At 40.1% G+C, this 27,683-nt stretch overlaps 1 pseudogene; it reads left to right on the top strand.

The window, feature by feature from the left end:
* The first annotated feature begins 697 nt into the window (after positions 1-697).
* The window catches only part of LOC140862133 (transmembrane 9 superfamily member 9-like), a 41,522-nt pseudogene continuing 14,536 nt past the window's right edge, over positions 698-27,683 (top strand).

Raw genomic sequence — 27,683 nt, 5'->3', positions numbered from 1 at the left:
GGAAAAGTTACAAGGATATATTTAGGAATTATCCGGATAAAATTATCAAAAAATTTTTTGAAATCCTGTTTAAGTTATATTTCATTATTTTTATAACAACAAAATTAATCATGATACGTAAATTATGAAAACTTCTTAATGATTAATATTGTATTATTTCAATTGATTTTTGTAATTAATAATTTAAATATATGATTTAATTATGAGGCCGTGAAAATCTCACTAAATATAATTATAAAAAATAATAAATAAATATATTATATAAACAAAATATCACCACATGCATCATGTTGTTTACTAGTGTATTTATAATTTTAGACTATTTTTGATAGTGGCCGGTGTAATTACTTAGCAGAGTTGTATTATTTGAGAGTTTCACTTTGAATAAGAAGCAAGATTCAAGTATTCAGGCAATTGGGTTCGAGAATTTTACTCACTTTGTTGTTTAATAATATTGAATTTGTTTTTAATAAATTTTGCATAGAAAAAAAAAAGCCGCAAATAACTCTAGGAAAGTGTCGGTTTAGAATGTCTCAAAAAAAGATATATATCTCCCAGTTTTTCTCTCCGTTGGGATTCTTGCTTATATTTCAGTTTCCTCTTCTCTCCTATTCCACAATATCCTTCTATAGTATACACACAGAGAGACTTTATTCAATCCTTGATCATCTTCTTGACATTTTAATGAAACGGGAAAATGGATTGCATTGAGAAAATGCCCAGAGCTGATTGGATGTACTTCTATGTCTTCGCATATGGTTGCATCATGCTCAGCTTTCACGTCTCACTTCTTCTCGGCACCGGCGGTCCCAAAGATTTTTCCAACGGTGATCCTCTGACGGTGGAAGTGCAGGGATTGACCTCAGTGAAACTCAGTTTCCATATTCCTATTATTCTCTCCCTTACTGCATACCAAAGAAAATTTTAGACGACAGGAAGGACCCGGGGAAATTTCTTCGCAGTGCTCGCCCTGCCATCTCTCCCTATGAGTTCAAGATTGGAGAACCACAAATGTGCCATGTTGTTTGTCGGACCATCCTTAATTCCAAAGATGTGAAGGAGTTGAAACAGAGGATTGATGACGAATACCAAGTGAACATGGTATTGGATAATCTCCCTCTAGTTGTGCCATACAACAGATCATATTATAATACGGATTCCTCGGTGTATCATCGTGGTTTCCCGGTTGGAGTGAAAGTGCAGTATGGTGGAAAACTGGAGCAAAAAGTATTTCATCAACAACCACTTGGAATTCATTTTAAAGTATCACAAGGGTGAAGAAACTAATGTGGCTAAAATTGTAGGATTTAAGGCCAAACCATTCAGTGTAAAGCATGGATATGAGTGTAAGAATGAGAAGCTGAGGTTGACAAACTGCACTTTAACTAGCAATGATTCTCATCTTGAAGTTGAAAATGACAAGGAAATTACTTTCACCTATGATGTAGAGTTTCAGGATAGTCGGATCAAATAGGCTTCTAGAGCGGATGCTTATCTTTATATGCTTGATGATCAGGTTTATTGTTTCTCATTCATCATTTCGCTTATTGCTGTTAATTTTCACTTGTTAATGTCGGCGAATATTATTACGCCTTGTGACGTCTCCAAGGACGACCAATTGAATAAGGAAGTTCTTGGGGACATTTTCAAGCCTCTTACAAACTCAGATTTGCTTTGTGTTTATGTTGGCACCGGTGTTCAGATATTTGGGACGATTCTATTTACAATGATCTTTGCTGCACTTGGATTCTTTTCTCTTTCGAACCGAGGGGAGATGATGACAACTTTGCTATCTCTCTGGGCATTCATGGGTCTGTTTGCAGGCTACATGTAGTGACCCTTACTGGATCACCTACTAAACAGAACTTAGACATGAAATTAACTTAATTAACAGAAAATCAGAATAAGCTGCGGAATCAGTACAAATACTACAATCCCAATGCAAGGAATATGTAAATAACCGAATAGTTATACAACCATATCGAATAACTGTATCAACCCAATACAAAAGAAACCCTAGGCGAAGCTCCAGCTGGCCAACCACTGCCTAGCCCCTCTTGGATCCACCCGCCTCATCCAATCACAAACCTGCCTCATTGAATAGGGTGTCCAGAAATACAGAGTACGGGACGTGAGCATAAAATGCTCAACACAAGAGTATGAGTATACATGCATGCAAAGTGAACTCCCTACAGACTCGAGGTCAAGGATTAGATAACAAAGACAGACCGGGCCCTGGTATGTAGCACGCTGTGCCGTCGCTTCAGGAGCTGGCTCCCATACCGAAATACCAGTGGATATGACGGACCCAAATTGATGGAAGTCCAACCACTAACAGGATAGGGTAAAACCCTACTATAGACATCTCGAACGAGATAGCTCAATATGCAAATGTATGCAGCATAAATCAATGACAATCAATGACATATAAATCATGCAGTCACATAATACATGCATACTCAGTCAGGATATCTCGAACAGTACTTTCGTACCTCAAATGCTAAGCAAGCTCTACCAGCTCTATGTCCACGCCTATAGTCCGCACTACACTGCCAAATGATACTACTATCATTATAGTGCTCTAAAAGCCTTAACTAAGCTATAATATACTCCTAAATATTTTTAGGAAGCAAAAGCTATACCTTCATCCGTCGTCAGCCCTTTGCTGTCATTGCCTCAAAACTAGACCACAGCTCCGCTGCGACGCCTGGATCGCTACGCCACTTTTGGATTCCCCACGGGATGCCTAGAATGCCCTAGATCTAAGCTGAAAGACTAATGAATAGAGAGAGAAGAGGTGAATGGTGCACTTCAAAATGAATCTCGGCCCTCCTATTTATAGACGGAGTTCGGGCCGTCCGAACATGATCGGGTCGTCCGATCTAGACTTCGGGTCGTCCGAACCCGATAACATGTCATTGCTTACGTCAGCAAAATGACGTCATGTAGTAGCCCGTACCAAAAATCAGTGATTAAAGGATTAATCAACGCTAATTAAACAAATTGGGTACCGGACGGATCGGAAGCTCCGATGCAGGATCGGACGTTCCGATCGAGATCGGAAGCTCCGATGCAGGATCGGAAGCTCCGATGGTATTACGTCAGGCATGACATGTGGCAGGATCGGAAGCTCCGATTAGGATCGGAAGCTCCGATCGCCCCTATCCGAAGTCAACCAGTGATATTTTGACACGTGGCAGATGAGGATCTTCGAAAGCTCCGATGGCAGGATTGGACATTCCGATCGAGGATCGGAGGTTCCGATCGATGTCTATAAATAGAAGGCCGAGGCTTCACTTTCATTTGCCAATTCAGATAATCCCTATCTATTCCAGGCATATTTGAGTAGTTCTAGTCTTCATAGGCTTGACCCGGGGGTTGGCGATGCGTTCGATAGTTGTAGCGGAGTTGTGCCCAAGTTCTGGAGGCATCGACATCAAAGGGCTAACGACGGACAAAGGTATAGCTTTTGCTTCCTATAAATATTTAGGAGTATGCAATAGCTTAGTTAAGGCTTTTAGAGCACTATAATGATAGTAGTATCATTTGGCAGTGTAGAGCAGACTATAGGCATGGACCTAGAGTTGGTAGAGCTTGCACTGATTTGAGGTACGAAAGTACTGTTCGAGATATCCTGACTGAGTATGCATGTATTATGTGACTGCATGATTTATATGTCATTGATTTATGCTGCATTCATTTGCATACTGAGCTATCTCCTTCGAGATGTCTATTAGTAGGGTTGTACCCTATCCTATTAGTGGATGGACTTCCATGGATTTGAGTCCGGTAAATCCATTGGTATTATGGTATGGGAGCCACCTCCTGAAGCGACGGCACAACGTGCTACATACCAGGGCCCGGTCTGTCTCTGTTATCTGATCCTTGACCTCGAGTTATAGGGAGTTCACTTTGCATGCATGTATACTCATACTCTCGTACTGAGCGTTTTATGCTCACGTCTCGTACTCTGTGTTTCTGGACACCCTATTCCATGAGGCAGGTTTGCGATTGGACGAGGCGGGTGGATCCAAGAGGGGATAGGCAGTGGTTGGCCAGCTGGAGCTTCGCCTAGGTTTTATTCTGTTGTTATTGGATTGATACAACTGTTCGATTGGGCTGTATTATTTTTGGGTATTTACAGATTCCTTGCCTTGGGATTGTATATTGTTTATGGTTTTCGCAGCTTTATTCTGATATCCGTTTAATTAAGTTAATTGCATGCCTAAGTTCTGCTTAGTAGGTGATCCAGGTAAGGGTCACTACACGTCATCCATGACGTCTGTCGGCAGCACGTTCGGAGCGTCCGAACCCTCTTCGGGCCATTCGAACTCGCCAACGGAGCCTCCGAACCCGACAACCCTCTAGCCATTATCGAGCGTTCTGAATCCATTTCCGACTCTTGTTAATCCATCTAGGACTTCCTTAATCCTGTTTATTGGATTAATCAACAATTACCCACTAAAACTGGGTACGGGCTACTACATTCTCCCCCACTTAAGATATTTCGTCCTCGAAATCAGATCTTAAGTACTGAATGTCGAACAATAAACAGAAACATACTTTTATTCAAAAGTAGCATTTACAGAGTTCATAACTGAATACAACTCAAAAAACGAAAATCAAAACAACTCAGGATGTTCTGAACGCATCCTGCTCTCAAGCTCCCAGGTGGCCTCTTCAGCGCCTCGACGCTGCCACTGAACTAAAACCAAAGAAATGACTTTGTTCCGCAAGACCTTATCCTTATGATCCAGGATAAGAATAGGCCTTTCAACATAAGTCAAATCCTTATCCACCTGAACTTCAGACGACTATAGAATATGAGATTGATCTGCCACATACCGTCGCAACAGAGATACGTGGAACACGTCATGAATACTGGACAGATACAGTGGCAAGGCTAGCCGATACGCTAAATCGCCAATGCTCTCCAAGATCTCAAACGGACCGATAAATCTGGAAGACAACTTGTAAGGCCCGGGATTAATTAATATTAATCCGAATTTAATTTGATTTTAATCCGAGTATATTTAATTTGGGAATATTTAGAGTTTTGATTTAAATTCTAATATTCTTAAATTATTTAGGATTGAAATTGAATTAAAATAAGGGTCGAGGACTAAATTGCAAATATTAAAGACTTAAGGGACTAAACTGCAATTATGCTTGAAAGTTATCAGATTCTAATTCTAACACTCAGCATGAATACGTGTTATTATCTAAGGAATTCAGAATTTGAGCAGAGAAGTCGATTTCCTTCGCTTTGGTTTGATTTCATGATTTTCGAATTGCCGTAACTTTTGCTCCGGTTATCCGATTTTGATTCCGTAAAGTGTTCTGGAATCCTTACAACGAGTGCTTCGATTTCGTGTAAGTTTTATGTTGTGTTATATGGATTTCGAAATCAATAAAGGGCAGATATCAGATTTTGAATCATTGATCATGTTTTTGAGTTTGTATCGTTTCTATTTTCGAAACCGGATGAAGAGCTTATGTTATTATGTTGAATCTTGATGCTAGCATGTTTTATGATTTTTATGGCTGTTTGTGCTGAGGTTTTGAAGATTATATCAGCTGGTTTTCTTGATTGAGAGCACGTACACATGGTTTGAATAAAAGAAATGATTTCGGGATTACGTCGGTTACCGATTTTGAATCGCTACGCCGTCGATTCGAGGTTTTGGATCGTTTTGATAGCCTATATCTGAGCTGAAGTTGTTATCTTGATGATGTGAATGTTATATAATTTTTATTCTTCAATTTCAGTTGAATTTGAAGGCTAAACGACACAAGACGCTGACTTAAACTAACGAAGAAAGAGTTGAGGTTTGAAATGCGATTGATTGATGAATTCTTGATGGTTTTGACTCGTTTCTGAAATGATAGATTTATTTATATATGTATTTTGTTTATATCTCACAGATTTGAAGAGTTCAAAACCTCAATAAACGAAGGTATAATGATGACATCGCGAAGTAGGGACTTTGAAACTCAAGAATGACAAATCTTGAGTTGGCCCGCAAAAACCACATACTTGTTTATGTTTTTGATTTGATTGTGATGTTGTCGATCCATCTCAGGTAGTGGATCTTTATATTCGAGTTGATATGATGCTATATTGAATTGATTCTATGCCAAGGTTGCTGTTAACCTTATTTGCGAGTCGGTTACGAACTCGTTAGATGGATATCCATGTCAAGATCAGTTATGAATCTTGATGGCCTTGAAGTTATGTGAATCAATTCGTATTTGAAGCATTAATTTACTCTATTTGTTGAGTTGAGTTTAAATAGAGTCAAGATGATTTATTTAACGCTTTTTATATGTTGGTTATACTGAGAATTGTATCTCACCGGAGTTTATCCGGCTGTTATCTTGTTTTGTATGTGTGCATGACAACAGAAGGGGCAGGAGCTAGTCATCGACGTCATTGACAGTTGGGAGAGAGTCTAGCACGTGAGGACTCGGGTTGTAGATTTACTTAGAAGTATGGAAAGCATGACAGAACACTTAACATGATATGTTGGAAGAACTTTGAAACAAGTTGTGTAATCTTATGTTTTGAGTAGTTTGTGATCTAGTTGAAGTTGTAAAAGCTAGTTTATTATGCTCAAGACTTGATTTATGAGTATATGTATGTTTATGGAAGTTATATCATGTTAGTATCTTTGATTGATGTTGAATTGTGCCAAAATGCAAGCCATGACAGCAAAACTAGTTCTGCAGAATTTCTGGAATTTGGAGGCCGCTCGATCCGCAGAAGTTGACGGATCGAGCGAGCCCTGTAATTTGCGGACAGAGGATTTGAGTTTTTGGCTCGCTCGATCCGCAAAAGTTGACGGATTGAGCGAGGCCAAATTATACTTCCATCCGAGAGCTGAGCAATTGTGCTCGCTCGATCGGGTGTTTTTCCCCGATCGAGCGAGACACTGAATTTTAAAAAAAAAAAAATTTTTACTTGGCTCTTGGTTTCTTAATTGATGTTTAATGAATGTTAATTGTTCATTAATTTCCCTAAGATGAGATTAGCAACCCGAGGTCCCCACAACAGGTGGTATCAGAGCATAAGTTTCTTGGACTGAGATTAGATGAGCGGGGTAGATCGAGTCTTATATTCTGATTTATTTATTGCTTTCATAATTGTATGGTATATGATTGATTGATTACAGATATTAAATTGTCACATGATGCTGTGATAATTTGCGAAGAATATGCTATACAATGGTTTGAATTACATGCTATCTGGTTATTTGATTGAAGTACTAGCATGTATTATGAGGATGAATCGAAACTCGATCTTTTATGAAGGCAATGTGGACTGCAACAGACTTGTTGTAATTGAGATTGAACTGTACACTAATATGTTTGATTATCAGATATGCCTCCCCGACCAGTACCGAGAGTTAGACAGACGTTGGCTATGAATCAGCCTGAACAGACGAATGCTGCACAGGTCCCAGTGACAGTGTCTGAACATGGACAGGGTAGTACGTCTACTGATGAGTTTAGTGATGCTAATCCGATGGAGAAACTTCTGAAACGATTCCAATCATTCCAACCACCGAAGTTGCAAGGAACTGAGAATGCTGTGGAATGTGAGAATTGGCTGGAAGATATTGAGCAGTTATTCGAGTCTATTGACTATTCAGATGATCGTCGTGTGAGACTGGTTATTCATCAACTGCATGGCCTTGCCAAGAGTTGGTGGATAGCGACGAAGAAAGCATTGGAAAACCAAGGTACTGTTATTACCTGGTCTGTATTTCAAACTGCTTTCTATCAGCGTTTCTTTCCTGTGTCTTATCGCAAGGACAAAGGAGCAGAGTTTGCAAGTCTACAACGGGGACAGTTAAATATCGAAGAATATGTTGCCAAATTCACCAGCTTGTTGAAGTTTGCTCCACATATTGTTGTTAGTGATGAAGCTCAAGCCGATCAATTTATCAATTGCTTGAATCCTGATGTGTTTACACTTGTGAATTCGGGAAGACCGAATACCTTTGCCGATGCTCTAAATCGAGCAAAGGGTGCGGAAGCAGGGATACTGAAACAACGAGGAGCACAGTTTGTGCCACAGCCAGTGAGACAGTCCCAAGAGCAGCCACAGATTCCACCGCCACCTCGATTTGAAGCTCGAGGTAGCAGCAGTGGAAAGAAAAACTTCTTCAAGGGCCAGAGTAAACAGTTCAAGAGATCTGGTGGTAGTAGCTCTTCGAGTTCAAGTAGTTCCCGACAGTCTAAGGCTGGACAGAAGTCTGATGTGTATTGCACCAAGTGTGGTGGACGCCATACCAATGAACAATGCCGAGGTGTATTTGGAAGCTGCCACATTTGCAACAAGATGAGACATTTTGCACGAGTGTATCCACAACGAGGATCTGAGGGTGCACATGGTGCGGGATCATCGAGACCGGTAGGTCAATCTACATCTTCTGTTCACTCTTTTCAACCACAGCCTGCAGCACCGAGTAGAGGAGGAGGTCAGACGGTGATGAAAGAGTGGGTGCCCGGATAGCCAACTTGTGGCTAAGGGCTTTTATGACTCTTTGTGTAAACAATCTTTGTTTAATATAATTTACATTTTATTAATGGCAATGACTTTATCTTTCTTCATATTGTTATATTGTGATATACTATTGTTGTTTTGATAAAGACCTTGAATATACTATAGTGTATGTAAGATGTGGTAGTACATGGGGATGACTATTATGAAACACATCTTATAGTCACTGTATATTCTAAACAGTTCCTAGTCGATTGAGCCGTCCGAAAATAAGGATAAGGATCGCTCGAGTTTGAGACTAGCATTTGTGATGCAGAGTACCACGTTTTATTGGTAGAGAACATAGAGATGTTCGAAGCATGCAAATGGATATTCATATGATGAATGATCGAACTACCCTATTTGGACTTTCCAAGTGGTTATCACTTATCGAGTGGATAAAGTCCGCGTTTTTGGTTGTACACCATTAGTCCTTATTACTTGAAACATCATTGAGACTCTATATGCTAGTACTGTGCTTTGACTCGTTTACCGACTCTATGGGGGTTCAGGTGTCGGGATTGGGTACAGTTACGACGCATATAGGAGTCAATGCTTTGTTGTCAAGGATTCACCACATACTTGCGAGTGTGGATATCCTATGCGATCTGAGGAGATATTAGTGTGACAAATCTCTGGCCAGAGTACATGATGTGTTTTAGGTTAATGGTTATCCTAGTAACACATGCGATGTCACTAATAGATCTCCAAGATGTTATGCATAGTTATCGAATCTCGAACGACTCTCGATGTACCAATGGTTGTTGATTTGATCGGGATATTTGGTTGAAGGGACCGTACCGTACGCTAACCAAAATCTACTGTTTCTTGCAGGCACTATCAGTAATACCTAGGGAATCATGGGGCGATGTTGCTAGACGCTCTTACCATGATTCGTTGGGTAAGTCGGAAATTGTTGTTCCGAGTCACAAGGAGTTGTGAGCCCACGGCTAGCTGTATTCCTGAACCATTTAGGGTTACACAAGTAATGGATTACTAAAACCCCGTAGAGATAGTTAAATTTAAAGAGTTAAATTTAATGAAAGAGAAATTGGATTTCTCAACTAAAGGGAGTGGATTTCCTAAAATGACATAGTGATGGGCATTTTTGGAAATCACTGAATTCGGATTCAGAAAAATTATCTTGACTCTAAAAGATGCAGAAATGGTTTCTGTGCATATTGGTGAAATCAGTTTATCAATCGGAGTCACGATGAATTTTATATTAATTTCTATAACAACGGGCTTGGCTTGTTGGGCTTAAGTTATGGATTGTGGGCTTTAAGGAGTTAGAGTCCTGATACAATTATATCTAGAAATTATCTATAAATAGAGGTGTTGGGTTCGAAAATCAAACACATTGTGTCTTATAATTTTCGAAATTACACTCTAAATATTTGAAGGGGATTTTCGAAATCCTCTGTCCCTTTCGGAGAAAATTCGGCTTGTGATTTTTATGAAAAATTACAATATGAATTAACAGATCATATCTGTTTATTCTCTACGCAAACTTCTGATTGATTTCTAGTGCAGTCAATCAGAGGGTTTTGTTTTCTATTCGTGGACCTGATTGAAGAAACGTTCGTTCATCAATTCCCGGGATATACAAGAAGAGCAGATTAAATTCTGTTGATGTCCATAATCTCGCTTCGAGATTGGAGGTAAAATATTTAATTAATTATTATTTATTTTACTTGTGTGATTTAATCGTTAAACGTTTTGATACCCATGATATGAAATTGTTTCATATCAAAGAAAAATAAATTTTTAAACTTCCGCTGCACCGGATATCGATTCAATTGATCTGAACACGGATTTCCAACAGTGGTATCAGAGCCAGGTTGCTCAGATCAAACGATTAAATTAATCGATTGTACAAAAATTTTTGGCCTCGGGTTTTTGAAACAAAACATATTTTTAAAAAAATCAAAAATTTTATTTTTCTGACGGGCAAGAAAAAAAGGGCAGCGATTGGATCGATGCCCAAGGGCAGCGCAACGCTGGGCGCTGCGCAGGGCAGCGCTGGGCAGCGATGTGGCGCTGCCCTGGGTAGCGGCGGGCTGCCCAGCCCGCGCCCGGTCAGGGCACGGGCTGCCCGGGATTGTCCCGGGATGCCCGGAAAAATTAAAAATTGATTTTTGAAAATTTTGAATTTTTGAAATTCTAGTGTTTGATCCGATCGAAAAATGTTTTTGATAAGATCACGAGGCATCGGATCGAATTGTTCGAGTCCAAAATTTTTAAAATTGATTTTTGGATAAATTTGAATTTTTGGAAAATTTAAATATTTTATCCGTTAAATTGAATTTTGAAAATTGATTATTTTGGTACAATTGATGATAAGATGTGATCTTATGGATGGATAAGATAAAATATGATTTTATCTTTTAAATTATGATGCCACAACATGTTTATCCAATTATTTAAATTTTGAATTTAAAATTGGATAATGGGATAATCGATTGCCATAACCAATTTTGTAGGTGTATGTTAGGAATTTACATTTGTCTTATTGTTGTTGGTGTTTATTAATGGGCTTGGTTTATAGCCCAATATGATTGTCATATGTAGTAAAAGTGGGCCTGGTTTATGGCCCGTTCCCACCCCTACAAATGTATCCCATATTTGTCATCAAAATTTATTGTAAATTTATTAGACTTAGTGGGAGACAAAGATTTGAAGAAATGGTGGGCCCAGCAGACAATGAAGACTGAAGAAATGTAAATTGGAAGCTCAATATAATAGGATTGCATTGCATACCTGCATATTACCTAGGATTGGACTTAGACTCGTGATTGGCAACCACGGGTCGAATAGATAATGGGATCGATAATCCTTAAATAATATATGATATTATTGATGTATGCATGTTTAGAACAAATTGTATGAATCCCGCAAGCATACATAAAAATGAATGATGAGACAAATTTTCAAAATTAAAAATCCCTCATTTTAAATATGATTTAAAATTTATATCAAGATTCATAAAAGGGAATTTAAATATTGTTTAAATTTTCCTACCTTTCTTCAACGATCAATGTATGAGATGCTACCCGCGGATATGGTCCGGCTCATATTATTGGGGGGGGGCCCGTTCGTTGAAAAGCTGTACATTGGATCGACAAATGTTGTAAGTTGGGTGGAACTCCCATGGGATCGGCTCATATTATTGTGGGATCCACATGGCGACCGTCCATCACAACTTAATATTGATGGGTCATCTTGACATGTCACAATAAACGGCGTCATATTATTGGGCCCTTATTGGACATGAGGTAAAAACATGGCGGTTACTTTGGAAGTAATTGGGCTCTACCTTTTGAAAATTATGGTTGGCTGATATTATTCGGGACTATAGTTTGTCAATTGGACTCCATGTTCCCACTAAAGAAAATGTTTCTCGTTTTCACTAGAGGGTGGTGAAATCGTCAAAATAGTGGGAGTGTGATTCATAAAATAAAATTCGCCATATTTTATGTCTTAGTAAATTATTAAACAAATCATCGATTATTGTCTGTTTCATCTCAGTATTTCATTACAATGAATTCGTAATCCACATGTTTCAATTCTCGAACAAAACAAACTTTCTGGCGCAATCTATACAGGATGGTTCAATAAGTTAAGATTGTCCTGAGTTCGGAAAAGATTTTCTAAGTGTTAGAAAAGGCTTCTCCGAAAACAGCCTCGGATGATGTAACTGCCGAAAGGTTGGCTGAACTAAAGAAATGGTTGGACCATGATCTCAAGGCCAAATGTTACATGCAAAATTCGACAAGTCTAAACAAGTTTGCCATTACTGCAAGAAACCCGGTCATTGGAAACGTAACTGCAAAGAATACCTCGAGCTGTTGAGAACTGCAAAGGGTATGTTTTACATTGAAATAAATGTTTTACTTATTACTACTTCTTGGGTATTGGATACCAGATATAGATCTCACATTTACAATGAGTTGCAAATGATGACAAGAAGTAATAAGCTAAGGATGGGTGAGACCCAGCTAAGGCTCAGGAATGGTTCTAGAATCGAAGCCAAAGCTATAGGAAACATTTATTTAGTTTTGCAGAACAATTTTAAGTTATTTTTGAGAGATGTTTCATATGTTCCGGATTTGGTCAAAAACATTATTTCTATTTCTATGCTTGATAGAGATGGTTATTCTTGCAATTTTGTGAATGAGATTTGCAATATTTACAAGAATGAATGTTTGATTGGAAATGGACAACTTGAAAACGATCTATATAACTTAAAATTAAAAGACGTTTCAATGAATTATGTCGATAAACCGGTAAAAACAAATAAAAGGAAAAACGATAGTCAAAACCCGGCAAATCTTTGGCATGCTAGGCTAGGTCATATTTTCTCAAGGAGGATGAACAAGCTAGTGGGAGAGGGCATGTTTGATATATCTGATATTAACTCTCTACCTACTTGTGAATCCTGCCTGAAAGGAAAAATGACTAAATCTCCATTCAAGGGGAAACCTGAGCGTAGTCAAAATCTGTTGGATTTGATCCATACAGATGTTTGTGGTCCATTTAGAATTGGTACTCAATTTGGCCACACCTACTTCATTACCTTTACTGATGATTATTCAAGGTATGAGTATTTATATTTAATGAAATATAAGTCTGAAGCATTTGAAAAGTTCAAAGAATTCAAGGCTGAAGTAGAAAACAAACTAGGCAAAAGTATTAAGGCACTTCGATCGGATCGTGGTGGAAAATACTTAAGTGCCGAGTTTTTGGACTATCTAAAAGAGAATGGGATTCTCTCTCAGTGGACTCCTCCTATAACACCACAGCTGAATGGTGTTTCGGAGCGTCGTAATAGAACCTTGTTGGACATGGTTCGATCCATGATGAGCTTCACTGAGCTCCCACCATCGTTTTGGGGCTACGCGCTTGAAACGGCGGTTTTGTTGTTGAACAACGTTCACACTAAAGCAGTAGATAAAACACCATACGAGTTATGGAATGGCAAAGCTCCTAAGTATTCGTACTTGAGGATTTGGGGATGTCCTGCTTACGTGAAGCAGACAGTGGGAGATAAGTTGGATAGTCGATCCATCTTATGTTATTTTGTGGGGTATCCGAAGAATTCAATCGGATATTATTTCTATCATCCTGCTGAAACAAAGGTGTTTGTTTCAAGGAATGCCACCTTCTTGGAGAAGGAATTCTTATTGGATAAGAAAGGCAAGATGATGAAACTCGAAGAAATTCGCGAAGAACCCGAAATACAAATTAACGATCCTACACCTCAAGAATCATCACAAGACACGCCTATTGCTAGAAGATCCGAGAGGACTTCTAGGCCTCCTATTAGATATGGTCTTCTTCTTGAAGGGGATCAAAGTGAACCCGACATTGGATGTGATCCAAGAAACTTCAAGGAAGCAATTTCTGATGCGGATTCAAATTTATGGCTTGAAGCTATGCAATCGGAAATAGATTCGATGCATTCTAACCAAGTTTGGTCTTTAGTAGATCCTCCCGATGGAATTGTTCCAATTGTGTGCAAATGGATCTACAAGAGAAAGCTTGGGCCTGATGGAAAGGTATTGACCTACAAGGCACGATTGGTGGCAAAAGGTTATACTCAAAGACAAGGAGTTGACTATGATGAAACTTTTTCACCATTCGCAATGTTCAAGTCCATAAGAATCCTAATTGCCATAGCAGCATGGTATGACTATGAGATATGGCAAATGGATGTGAAGACTGCATTTCTTAATAGAAACATTAAGGAAGAAATCTATATGATGCAGCCTGAAGGATTCACCTCCATGGGAAGCGAGCATAAGGTATGCAAGCTTCAGAGATCAATTTATGGTCTAAAACAAGCATAAAGAAGTTGGAACCAGAAATTTGATGAAACAATAAAGGATTTTGGTTTCATCAAGAACCCGGAGGAACCATGCATGTACAAGAAAATAGTTAAGGATGCGGTAACATTCTTAGTACTTTATGTTGATGACATCCTACTCATTGGGAATGACGTAGGGATGTTGCAGTCAACAAAGATATGGTTATCAGGTAGATTCTCGATGAAGGATTTGGGTGAGGCATCCTATATTCTAGGGATACAGATCTATAGAGATAGATCTAAGAGAATGATAGGACTCACTCAAGCAACCTACATCGACACTATATTGAAAAGGTTTTCAATGGATGAGTCCAAGAGAGGACATCTACCTATGTGTCATGGAGTTTCTTTATCCAAGTCTATGTGTCCCAAGACTGACGAAGAGATAGAAAAGATGACACACATACCATATGCGTCAGCCATTGGTAGTATCATGTATGGGATGATATCTACCAGACCGGATGTGGCCTATGCTCTGAGCGTCACGAGCAGATATCAAGCCAATCCCGGTCAAATGCATTGGAAAGCCGTGAAGGATATTCTTAAGTACTTGCGAAGGACTAAGAATGTGTTCATGGTTTATGGAGGAAGAGAATTGAAGTTGGAAGGCTACACCTACTCTAGCTTCCAATGTGACGTGGATGACTCGAAATCAACCTCTGGATTTGTATTCGTGCTCAATGGCGGTGCTGTCTCTTGGAAGAGTTCCAAGCAAGACACCACAGCGGATTCCACCACTGAGGCAGAATACATTGCAGCATCAGCTGCTGCTAAAGAGGCGGTTTGGATAAGGAAATTCATCCAAGAGTTGGGTGTGATTCCAGAATCTGTTGGTCCAGTCCCGGTGTACTGCGACAACACTGGTGCCGTTGCTCAGACAAAGGAACCAAGGTCTCATCAAAGATCCAAACACATACTGAGGAAATACCACATCATCCGGGAGATCGTGGAAAGAGGAGAAATTACAGTCGAGAGAGTGGCCTCTGCAGACAATATCGTTGATTCGCTTACGAAGCCCTTGCCAGGACCATTGTTTGACAAACATCGCGAAGCAATGGGATTACGTAATATGACTAGTTGGCTTTAGGGCAAGTGGGAGATTGAAAGAGTGGGTGCCCGGATAGCCAACTTGTGGCTAAGGGCTTTTATGACTCTTTGTGTAAACAATCTTTGTTTAATATAATTTACATTTTATTAATGGCAATGACTTTATCTTTCTTCATATTGTTATATTGTGATATACTATTGTTGTTTTGATAAAGACCTTGAATATACTATAGTGTATGTAAGATGTGGTAGTACATGGAGTTGACTATCATGAAACACATCTTATAGTCACTGTATATTCTAAACAGTTCCTAGTCGATTGAGCCGTCCGAAAATAAGGATAAGGATCGCTCGAGTTTGAGACTAGAATTTGCGATGCAAAGTACCACGTTTCATTGGTAGGGAACATAGAGATGTTCGAAGCATGCAAATGGATATTCATATGATAAATGATCGAACTACCCTATTCGGACTTTCCAAGTGGTTATCACTTATCGAGTGGATAAAGTCCGCGTTTTTGGTTGTACACCATTAGTCCTTATTACTTGAAACATCATTGAGACTCTATATGCTAGTACTGTGCTTTGACTCGTTTACCGACTCTATGGGGGTCATCAGGTGTTGGGATTGGGTATAGTTACGACGCATATAGGAGTCAATGCTTTGTTGTCAAGGATTCACCACATACTTGCGAGTGTGGATATCCTATGCGATCTGAGGAGATATTAGTGTGACGAATCTTTGGCCAGAGTACATGATGTGTTTTAGGTTAATGGTTATCCTAGTAACACATGCGATGTCACTAATAGATCTCCAAGATGTTATGCATAGTTATCGAATCTCGAACGACTCTCGATGTACCAATGGTTGTTGATTCGATCGGGATATTTGGTTGAAGGGACCGTACTGTACGCTAACCAAAATCTACTGGTTCTTGCAGGCACTATCAGTAATACCTGGGAATCATGGGGCAATGTTGCTAGACGCTCTTACCATGATTCGTTGGGTAAGTCGGAAATTGTTGTTCCGAGTCACAAGGAGTTGTGAGCCCACGGCTAGCTGTATTCCTGAACCATTGAGGGTTACACAAGTAATGGATTACTAAACCCCGTAGAGATAGTTAAATTTAAAGAGTTAAATTTAATGAAAGAGAAATTGGATTTCTCAACTAAAGGGAGTGGAATTTCCTAAAATGACATAGTGATGGGCATTTTTGGAAATCACTGAATTCGGATTCAGAAAAATTATCTTGACTCTAAAAGATGCAGAAATGGTTTCTGTGCACATTGGTGAAATCAGTTTATCAATCGGAGTCACGATGAATTTTATATTAATTTCTATAACAACGGGCTTGGCTTGTTGGGCTTAAGTTATGGATTGTGGGCTTTAAGGAGTTAGAGTCCTGATACAATTATAACTAGAAATTATCTATAAATAGAGGTGTTGGGTTCGAAAATCAAACACATTGTGTCTTATAATTTTCGAAATTACACTCTAAATATTTGAAGGGGATTTTCGAAATCCTCTGTCCCTTTCGGAGAAAATTCGGCTTGTGATTTTTATGAAAAATTACAATCTGAATTAACAGATCATATCTGTTTATTCTCTACACAAACTTCTGATTTATTTCTAGTGCAGTCAATCAGAGGGTTTTGTTTTCTATTCGTGGACCTGATTGAAGAAACGTTCGTTCATCAGTTCCCGGGTTATACAAGAAGAGCAGATTAAATTCTGTTGGTGTCCATAATCTCGCTTCGAGATTGGAGGTAAAATATTTAATTAATTATTATTTATTTTACTTGTGTGATTTAATCGTTAAACGTTTTGATACCCATGATATGAAATTGTTTCATATCAAAGAAAAATAAATTTTTAAACTTTCGCTGCACCGGGTATCGATTCAATTGATCTGAACACGGTTTTCCAACAGGTGAATCAACCTCCGAGGCAACAAGCACGAGTGTTTGCATTGACAGAAGAGCAAGCACAAGCAGCACCGGACGATGTGATTGCAGGTAACTGTTTTCTTTCTGGTTATCCTGCCTATGTCTTATTCGATACTGGTGTGTCGCATACCTTCATATCTGAACAATTTGTTACGTTGTATTCATTACCTGTTGAGTCATTAGTTACTGTAGTGTCTATATCTTCACCGTTGGGAAAAGGTATAGTATCAGTGAAGTCTGTTAGAAACTCTGTACTACAGTACGAAGGTAATGAAGTTGAGCTTGACTGTATCGTTCTTGGTTTATCTGATTTTGATTGCATAATCGGTATCGATATGCTAACCAAGTACAGAGCCACAGTTGACTGTTTTTAGAAGATTGTGAAGTTCAGACCTGATATGACTGATGAATGGAAGTTCTATGGTAAGGGATCACGAGCCAGAATTCCTTTGATATCTGTTATTGCTATGACTGATTTGTTACAGAAGGGAGCAGAGGGATTTTTGATCTATGCAGTTGATATGCTGAAGTCTAGTCCGAAATTGACTGATATACCGGTGGTGAGTGAGTTTGCAGATATATTCCCTGATGAGATTCCAGGATTGCCACCGTATAGAGAGATAGATTTCGGTATTGAATTGATGCCAGGTACACAACCGATATCGAAAGCACCTTATCGAATGGCACCGATTGAACTGAAAGAATTGAAGGACCAACTTGAAGAATTTTTGGCCAAAGGATATATCAGACCGAGTGTATCCCCATGAGGTGCTCTGGTATTATTTGTTAGAAAGAAGGACTGATCGATGAGATTATGTATTGACTACCGGCAATTGAACAAAGCAACGGTAAAGAATCGCTATCCTTTACCTCGTATCGATGATTTATTTGATCAATTGCAGGGATCGTCAGTATATTCGAAGATTGATCTACGATCCGGATATCATCAACTGAGGGTTAGAGACGAAGACATTCCTAAGACTGCATTTAGAACCAGGTATGACCATTATGAATTCATAGTCATGCCTTTTGGTCTAACGAATGCACCGGAAGTTTTTATGGGATTGATGAATAGAGTATTTCAAAGATATTTAGATGACTTTGTGATTATCTTTATCGATGATATTTTGATATACTCTAAAAATCTGTGTGAACATGCTGATCATCTTCGAACTGTATTGAGAATATTAAGAGAAGAGAAATTGTATGCCAAGTTATCCAAATGTGAGTTTTGGTTGCAGCGAGTTGTTTTTCTTGGTCATATAATTTCAGGAGATGGTATTTCAGTGGATCCGAGTAAGGTTGAAGTTGTGATCAGTTGGCAGAGACCGACATCTGTGCCAGAAATTCGAAGTTTTATGGGCTTAGCTGGTTATTACCGTCGTTTCATTCGAGATTTTTCATCGATAGCGAAGCCTATTACACAGCTTACACAGAAGAATGCACCATTTATTTGGTCTGAAGCATGTGAAAGGAGTTTTATCGAACTTAAGAAGAGATTGACTACAGCGCCGATTTTGAAAATCCCTACAGGTACTGGTGATTTTGTTGTTTATTGTGATGCTTCTCACCAGGGCTTGGGATGTATTTTAATGCAGAAAGGACATGTTGTCGCTTATGCTTCTCGACAACTGAAACCACATGAAGTCAGGTATCCGATTCATGATCTTGAATTGGCTGCAATTGTCTTTGCATTGAAGATCGGAGACATTACTTATATGGCAAGAAGTTTGAAATCTTTTCTGATCACAAAAGTCTGAAGTATCTGTTCTCACAATGTGAATTGAATATGAGACAACGACGATGGCTTGATTTTTTGAAGGATTTTGATTGTGAAATCAAATACTATACGGGAAAATCTAATGCAGCAGCGGATGCCCTAAGTAGAAAGGTATGTGTTTTATCCTTGTCTACGATAGGTGTATCTAATTTGATTGAAGATTGTTGTATTTCGGGGTATGTATTTGAGACAGATAGAAGACCGATGAGAGTGTATGCAATCAGTGCTGAGCCAGAATTGCTAATTCGTATCAAAGAAGCACAGAAAACCAATCAAAATGTGCATAAATCGATTGAAATGATCCGATCAGGACATCAGTCTGAGTACAAGGTTAGTGATGATGATATCTTGTATGTGAATGACCGAATAGTTGTTCCCAATATTACAGACTTGAGACAGAATATTTTGAAAGAAGCCCATTGTAGTCGCTTCAGTGTTCACCCTGGAGGCAGAAAGATGTACAACGATTTGAAGAGTCAGTACTGGTGGAAACAAATGAAGTTTGATGTGACTGAATTTGTATCTAAATGTTTGAATTGCCAACAGGTGAAGGCTGAAAGAAAGAAACCAAGTGGCTTATTACAGAGTTTATCGATTTCTGAATGGAAATGGGATCACATTTCCATGGACTTTGTAACGAAATTGCCACGATCATCTCGAGGATGCGATGCTGTTTGGGTGATCATCGACAGATTGACGAAGTCTGCGTTCTTTATTCCTTATCGAATGACTTATCGTCATGATCAAATGGCGGATCTCTATATTCGAGAAGTGGTAAGACTACACGGTGTGCCAAAGTCGATTGTATCTGACCGAGATCCGAGGTTTACTTCGCACTTTTGGCATAGTCTACAGGAAGCTCTAGGTACGCGTTTACATTTGAGTACTGCTTATCATCCTCAAACTGACGGTCAATCTGAACCAACTATTCAGACGCTTGAGGATATGCTTAGAGCTGTAGTACTTGATTTTGGTGTTACATGGCAAAATTCTATACCACTTGTGGAATTTTCTTATAACAACAGTTATCAGACGAGTATAGAGATGGCACCATTTGAAGCATTATATGGAAAGAAGTGTCGATCGCCTTTGTATTGGGATGATGTTTCTGAGGTACCTGGGTTAGGGCCAGACATGATCAGACAGATGACTGAAAAAGTGAAATTGATACAGCAGAGAATGAGAACAGCGCAGCATAGAGAGACGAGATATGCAAATGTACGACGACGGCCGTTATCATTTGATCAGGGAGATAGAGTGTTTCTGAAGATTTCACCGTTCAGAGGCACAGTTCGATTTGGCAAACGAGGGAAATTATCTCCGAGATATATTGGGCCGTATGAGATTCTCGAGAAGATAGGCAATCTAGCTTATCGACTCTCTCTTCCTATGTCTTTATCTGGAATACATGACGTCTTTTGTGAGACCTCGGTTCTAAACAACTAATCTCGGCTTAAACAACAATCAAGCATACAAGATCCAAGACCAAAGTAAGAAAGAAATTTTTTTTTAAAAAAAAAGGGGGGTGCGCTCGGGCGGGCAAAAACTGCCGCTCGAGCGTGCCCTAAACTCCAGCGCTGCTGGATTACTCGAACTGGGGCGCGCTCGGGCTGCTAAAAACTGCAGCTCGGGCGCCCCCCCCCCCCCTGCAGCAGAAACAGAACAGAGCAGAAAAAGCTTGGCATCTCAAGCTATAAGTTATTCCATACATCAAACTCAAATTCATGCATTAAAAACATAACTTCTCCAGTCATTACATGAAATGCTAACGTTGATCAACTACGAACCAGTCTATAACATGCAACATAAGACTCGCATAATCGATACAACATAAACAACGAAGTTCGAGATCTAAACATGTTCCAAAACAACTAGGTAGACATACTGACACGACTTCTAAACCGAGTCTCACTACTAGCTCTCCCTCTTGTTGCTAACCAGGCCTTCGCTGACTTGGTCCTGCCCCACCTGTTGCCAAGTACACATACAAAACAAAGCAACAACCGGATAACCGGTGAGAATAATAATCCCCGTAAAAAAACAACATATCAAGTAATACAACAATAAACATGCTTTCAAGAAAACAACAAAATCAATAACGATGTAATGAAATGCATGTCTTTAAACCGGGATATCAAATCTGATAACGAGGGATTGCTGCTGTGCTTTTGGGATCCCGAGGGTGAGATTACGTAACGACTCACCGACTCACCCAATCGAGGTGGTGCCACGTATCCCACTCCCCTAGACTTTGAGCAACTATAATGAGTATGCTAGCACTAGGTGAAATGACTACGACCTAGGCCACTCAATCATAGTTCCCAAACGTCTAAACAAAAATGCGGTTCTGCCCGCTGAAAACAAGATTGGCTCAAGATGAATGCATAACAGAAACATAAAACATAGCCATATAACAAACGCTCAATCAAAACAACAAAACACAAGTTCCTCATGCTAGAACGAGTGTAGATGCAAGTATGTGATTTTAAGGGAAACTCGAGAACCAACTGTTCCGAGTATGCTATCCCGCTATCGTTGTCTGCTTTTACCTTTCAATGCAGTAGTTCCAACTCTGGATAAGCTACAACAAAAGGTTTAATCAACAACTGAACAATTCAACAACAAAGGCAACGGTTCAAGGTAATCTCTTTACCGTTCTTCGTCCAACTCTTGACGAACAATGCTGCTAACACGGCTTGACAAACTCCAAACAAATCTGTTCAGATACAAATCAAAGATCAATTTCCATGATCGACTTACAAGCCAAGTTCAACAACTCAAAAATGGTTCGAAATCCCCAAAACTCAAACCGACGGCATAACGGCTATAAACTGAACAAACCGAAAACGCAGACAGCAGTTCAATACTGATATCAACTCATATCAAAGCCAATACAACCAAAACAAGGCAAAACCAACAAATCTCAAAATCAATATTTTCGAAAATGGCTTCCAAAAATCATAACAATTCCGAACGTCGCTCAAATTCAAAACCGACAGATAATAAACGATCAGAACTCTGTCAAGAACAACATACTCGAATCTCGAACGATTCTAACGACATCCAAAAACTAGAATGTATCTGATCGTAGAGAAACTTACGGTATAATGGAGCTCTCGCTGCAGTGATCGATAATCTGCCTTCAGAAATAAATTCCAACGGCCGGATCGAGCTCAGAATGAAATCACAAAGCTTGGAAACTCATTGGGTCGGCTTCAATGGAGATGGCGTGCAAGAAGGAAGAAGGAGAAGACTATTCTCAATCCAATCAAGTTGTAGATAATATATAAAAATCAATATTTGCGTTTTAGTCCCTGAAAAATCCAATTTTTGCAAAAAGGACCCTGATCAAAATCAAGTCGGCTTGTGAACTTTGTAATCTCCGATTAACTCAAATAAACTCATTTAAGATAAAAACGTGGTGTTACAATTCTCCCCCACTAAGAAGAGATTTCGTCCTCGAAATCAACAAGAACCACAACTCATAAGATAGAATAAAGAACAAAAGACAGTAAGAAGAACTCACGTCATCCGAATAACTCCGAAAATCGCTGCCTCATGTCAGATTCTGTCTCCGAAGTTGCTTCCTTGACGCCGTGATGGCTCCACTGCACTTTCACTAACGGGATCGACTTGGTTCTGAGTTGTTTCTCCTTCTGATCAAGGATCTGAATCGGTCGCTCAAAGTAGCTCAGAGTCTCGTCTAACTCGGCTTCGTCAGGCTGAAGAACATGAGAATGATCTGGATGATACTTTCGCAGCATAGAGACGTGAAAAACGTCGTGAATACCAGATAAAGACGGAGGAAGTGCAAGTCTGTGGGCAAGATCGCCTATCTTCTTGAGAATCTCGTACGGCCCGATGAATCTCGGAGATAACTTCCCTCTCTTACCGAATCTGACAGTGCCTCTGAAAGGTGAAATCTTCAGAAAGACTCGGTCTCCCTGATCAAAACTCAGAGGTCTACGCTTGACATTCGCATACTTCGCCTGTCTATCTTGAGCTGACTTCATTCTGGTCTGAATGATCTTAACCTGCTCTGCCATATCTCTAAGCATCTCCGGTCCCAAACCTGGTGACTCGGACAAGTCATCCCAAAACAACGGAGATCGACACTTCTTACCATACAAAGCCTCAAAAGGCGCCATACCGATACTCGCTTGGAAGCTGTTGTTGTAAGAAAACTCGACAAGAGGCAAAGAATCCTGTCAACTAGTGCCAAAGTCTAGCACTACCGCTCGCAGCATATCCTCTAACATCTGGATAGTCCGCTCTGACTGTCCATCGGTCTGAGGATGATAAGCTGTACTCAGATGCAATCGAGTACCAAGTGCCCCCTGAAGACTGTGCCAAAAGTGAGAAGTGAATCTAGGATCTCTGTCTGAAACGATCGACTTCGGCACACCATGCAATCTCACAACATTGCTAACATACAACTCAGCCATCTGATCATGACGATACGTCATCCTGTACGGAATAAAACACGCGGACTTTGTCAATCGGTCGATCACAACCCAAATGGCATCGCATCCTCGAACGGATCGTGGTAGCTTCGTGACGAAATCCATGGAAATGTGATCCCACTTCCATTCAGGAACAGATAAACTGTGCAACAGACCTCCTGGTCGCTTCCGTTCTGCTTTTACTTGCTGACAGTTCAAACACCGAGATACAAACCTCGCAACATCGCTCTTCATTCTCTTCCACCAAAACTGAATCTTCAGATCGTTGTACATCTTACGACCTCCAGGATGAATGCTGAACCGACTGCAATGAGCCTCTCGGAGAATACGCTGTCTCAACTCCGGAACATCAGGCACAACAAGACGGTTATTCACAAACAAGACTTCATCTCTAACCTGGAATTCAGACTGATGCCCAGATCTGAATTTCTCTACTGAAACCTGAATGCTCAGCTCAGACTTTTGTGCTTCTCTGATTGCAACAAACAACTCCAGTTCGGCTTGAATAGCAAACACTCTGATAGTCTCCCTATCTGTTTCAAACTCTAAACCAGAAGTGCAACAATCATCGATCAACTGAGAAACACCAATAGTAGAAAGAGATAAAGAACAAAGCTTTCGGCTCAAGGCATCTGCAACTGCATTCGACTTTCCCGGATAATACTTGATTTCACAGTCGAAATCCTTCAACAGATCTAACCATCTTCTCTGTCTCATATTCAGCTCTGCCTGAGAAAACAAGTACTTAAGACTCTTATGATCAGAAAAGATCTCGAAGGACTCACCATAAAGATAGTGACGCCAGATCTTCAAAGCAAAGACGATCGCAGCTAGTTCAAGATCATGAACCGGATAACGAGTCTCGTGCGGTTTCAGCTGCCTCGATGCATATGCCACCACATGCTTATGCTGCATAAGAACACAACCCAAGCCTCGGTTAGAAGCATCACAATAGACTGTGAAACCTCCAGTACCCTTCGGAATAGAAAGAATTGAAGCACTGGTCAGTCTCCTCTTCAGATCAACAAATCTAGCCTCACAATCTGGAGTCCAAACAAAAGGCGCATTCTTCTGAGTCAGCTGGGTAATTGGCTTGGCAATAGACGAGAAACCCTCGATGAAACGACGGTAATAACCAGCTAAACCCATGAAGCTTCGGATCTCCGGCACTGAAGTAGGTCTAGGCCAATTCATAACCGCTTCAATCTTGCTGGGATCGACAGAAATCCCATCTTCAGAAATAATATGACCGAGAAAGACAACTCGATCTAACCAGAATTCACACTTAGACAGCTTGGCAAACAACTGCTCAACTCGCAAAATCTGCAGTACGGTCCTAAAGTGCTCTGCATGGTCAGTACGGTTCTTCGAGTAGATAAGAATATCATCGATAAAGATAATGACAAACTCATCTAAATAATGCTGAAAGATACGGTTCATCAATCCCATAAAAACCGCTGGAGCGTTAGTCAAACTGAATGGCATGACTATAAACTCAAAGTGACCATACCTCGTTCTGAATGCGGTCTTAGGAACATCTTCCTCTCGCACTCTCAACTGGTGATAACCTGACCTCAAATCAATCTTAGAATAGACAGAAGAACCCTACAGCTGATCAAAAAGGTCATCTATTCGGGGTAAAGGATACCTGTTCTTAACTGTAGCCTGATTCAATTGGTGGTAGTCGATACAGAGCCGCATAGAACCATCCTTCTTCCGAACAAAAAGCACAGGAGCACCCCAAGGCGATACACTAGGTCTGATGTATCCCTTGGCAATCAAATCCTCAAGCTGCTCCTTCAACTCTCTCAATTCAACAAGTGCCATACGATAAGGAGCTTTTGAAATAGGTTGAGTACCTGGCACTAAGTCAATGCTGAATTCAACATCTCGAATGGGTGGAAATCCAGGAACATCTTTCGGAAACACATTCGCAAAATCTCTAACCACCGGTAAATCCACCAAAGCTGGGCTAGATTTCAGTACATCAACTGCATACACCAAAAATCCTTCTGCACCTTTCTGTAGCAAACGAGTCATAGATAACACTGAAATCAAAGGAATTCTAGATCGAGAACCCTTACCAAAGAATTTCCACTCGTCGGCCATTTCAGGTCTGAACCTGACAACCTTCAAAAAACAATCAACTGTTGCCCTGTACTTGGTCAAAGCATCTATACCGACAATACAATCAAAATCTGACAACCCAAGCACAATACAGTCGAATTCTAAAAATTCCCCTCAAAACAAAGTTCACAGTTCCTGACTAGTCTGACAGAAACAATTCCTCCACCCAAAGGTGAAGTAACAGCTACTACTGTAGGCAACAATTCAGTTGGCAAAGCATGCAATAACACAAATTTCTCAGAGATAAAGGAATGGGAAGCACCTGTATCTATCAAGACATGAGCAGAATAACCAAAAATCGAATAGTTACCTGCTATAACATCGTCAGGTGCTGCCTGAGCCTGATCCTCTGTCAAAGCAAAGACTCGTGCTTGCTGTCTCAGAGGCTGGTTCGCACTAGAATTACCTCCCTGTCTGTTCTGCTGCTGAGGCTGGAAAGAGTGCACTGCAGACGACTGCCTCTCCGGCTGAACTGCAGGTCTAGACGAACTCCCACTCTGAGCTCTATCTCTGTTACGCTGAGGGCACACCTTAGAGAAGTGTCCCGGTTGATGACAGGTGTTACAATTACCAAAGACTCCCACACACTGATCCGGTGAGTGTCTTCCTCCACACTTGCTGCAGTACAAGGATGATGACCCAGAATTCGGTCCTGAACCAAATTGCTTCGAACCACTGGAACTGGACGAACTGTTTCCTTGCCTCTTAAACTGCTTACCTCTTGCCTTGTACTGATCCTTTCTGTTTCCCCCACTGTTTCCACCTTCATACCTTTGATGCTGGTTCTGATGCTGCGGTGGCTGATTCTGATACTGATATGGTGGATTCTGATACTGCCTCTGTTGCTGAGGTGCTACCTGGTTACCTTTTTGCCTCCACAAGCCTGCTTCTGCTCCCTTTGCGTGATTCATGGCATCCGCAAAGTTGTTAGGCCTGTTGGTATTTACCAACGTGAAGACGTCGGGGTTCAAACCATTGATGAACTGATCTGCCTTAGCTTCTTCATCCCCGGCAATTAGCGGCGCAAAACGCAACAGACTATCAAACTTAGCCACGTACTCTTCAATGTTTAGATTTCCTTGCTTCAGATTTACAAACTCTGCTCCCTTATCCTTACGATACGAGATAGGGAAAAACCGCTTATAAAACTCAGATTTAAAAAGAGTCCAAGTAACCTCTGTACCTATACTCTCAAATGCTTTCTTTGTCATGATCCACCAGCTCTTAGCACCACCACACAGCTGATGAATTACTAACCTGATTCGGTGGTCATCTGTGTAGTCAATGGAATCAAACAACTGATCCATATCATCCAACCAACTCTCACAGTCAACTGGATTTTCTGAACCCATCAACAACGGCGGATTGAACGACTGAAACCACTTCAGCAAGGTTTCCATAGGAGTCACTGAAGCATCCAACTGATCAACTTCAGTGCTATCTTGCTCAGTCGCAGGGATAACTGGCGGTGTGTTTCTGTTTATCACTCGACGAGGACCCATCTGATAATCAAAGGTTAGGACACGAGATATCTCAATCGCTACAATCAGTGCCCTTACAACCGCTTGGAATACCGGATACCAGTCGATAACAGAAATAGTTATATCTCAAGTAGATCATGTTTTATAAATTAAATCACAAAATCATGTAATTCAATAACTCTCAATAATAAAGCATGCTCGCATGGAATTAAATACACAGTTAAAATAATTCAAATACATGCGAGAAGCCAATACACGCAGACTCGATCTACCCGCTCACTCTAGTTCGACCAAGAATCTTAATTCTCTGATACCACTTAATGTGAGACCTCGGTTCTAAACAACTAATCTCGGCTTAAACAACAATCAAGCATACAAGATCCAAGACCAAAGTAAGAAAGAAAAAAAAAATTTAAAAAGGGGGTGCG

The sequence above is a fragment of the Henckelia pumila genome, chromosome 4 (assembly GCF_033568475.1).
Source record: "Henckelia pumila isolate YLH828 chromosome 4, ASM3356847v2, whole genome shotgun sequence".
In the NCBI taxonomy this organism is placed as follows: domain Eukaryota; kingdom Viridiplantae; phylum Streptophyta; class Magnoliopsida; order Lamiales; family Gesneriaceae; genus Henckelia; species Henckelia pumila.
This window is presented reverse-complemented; position numbering and strand designations above follow the sequence as displayed.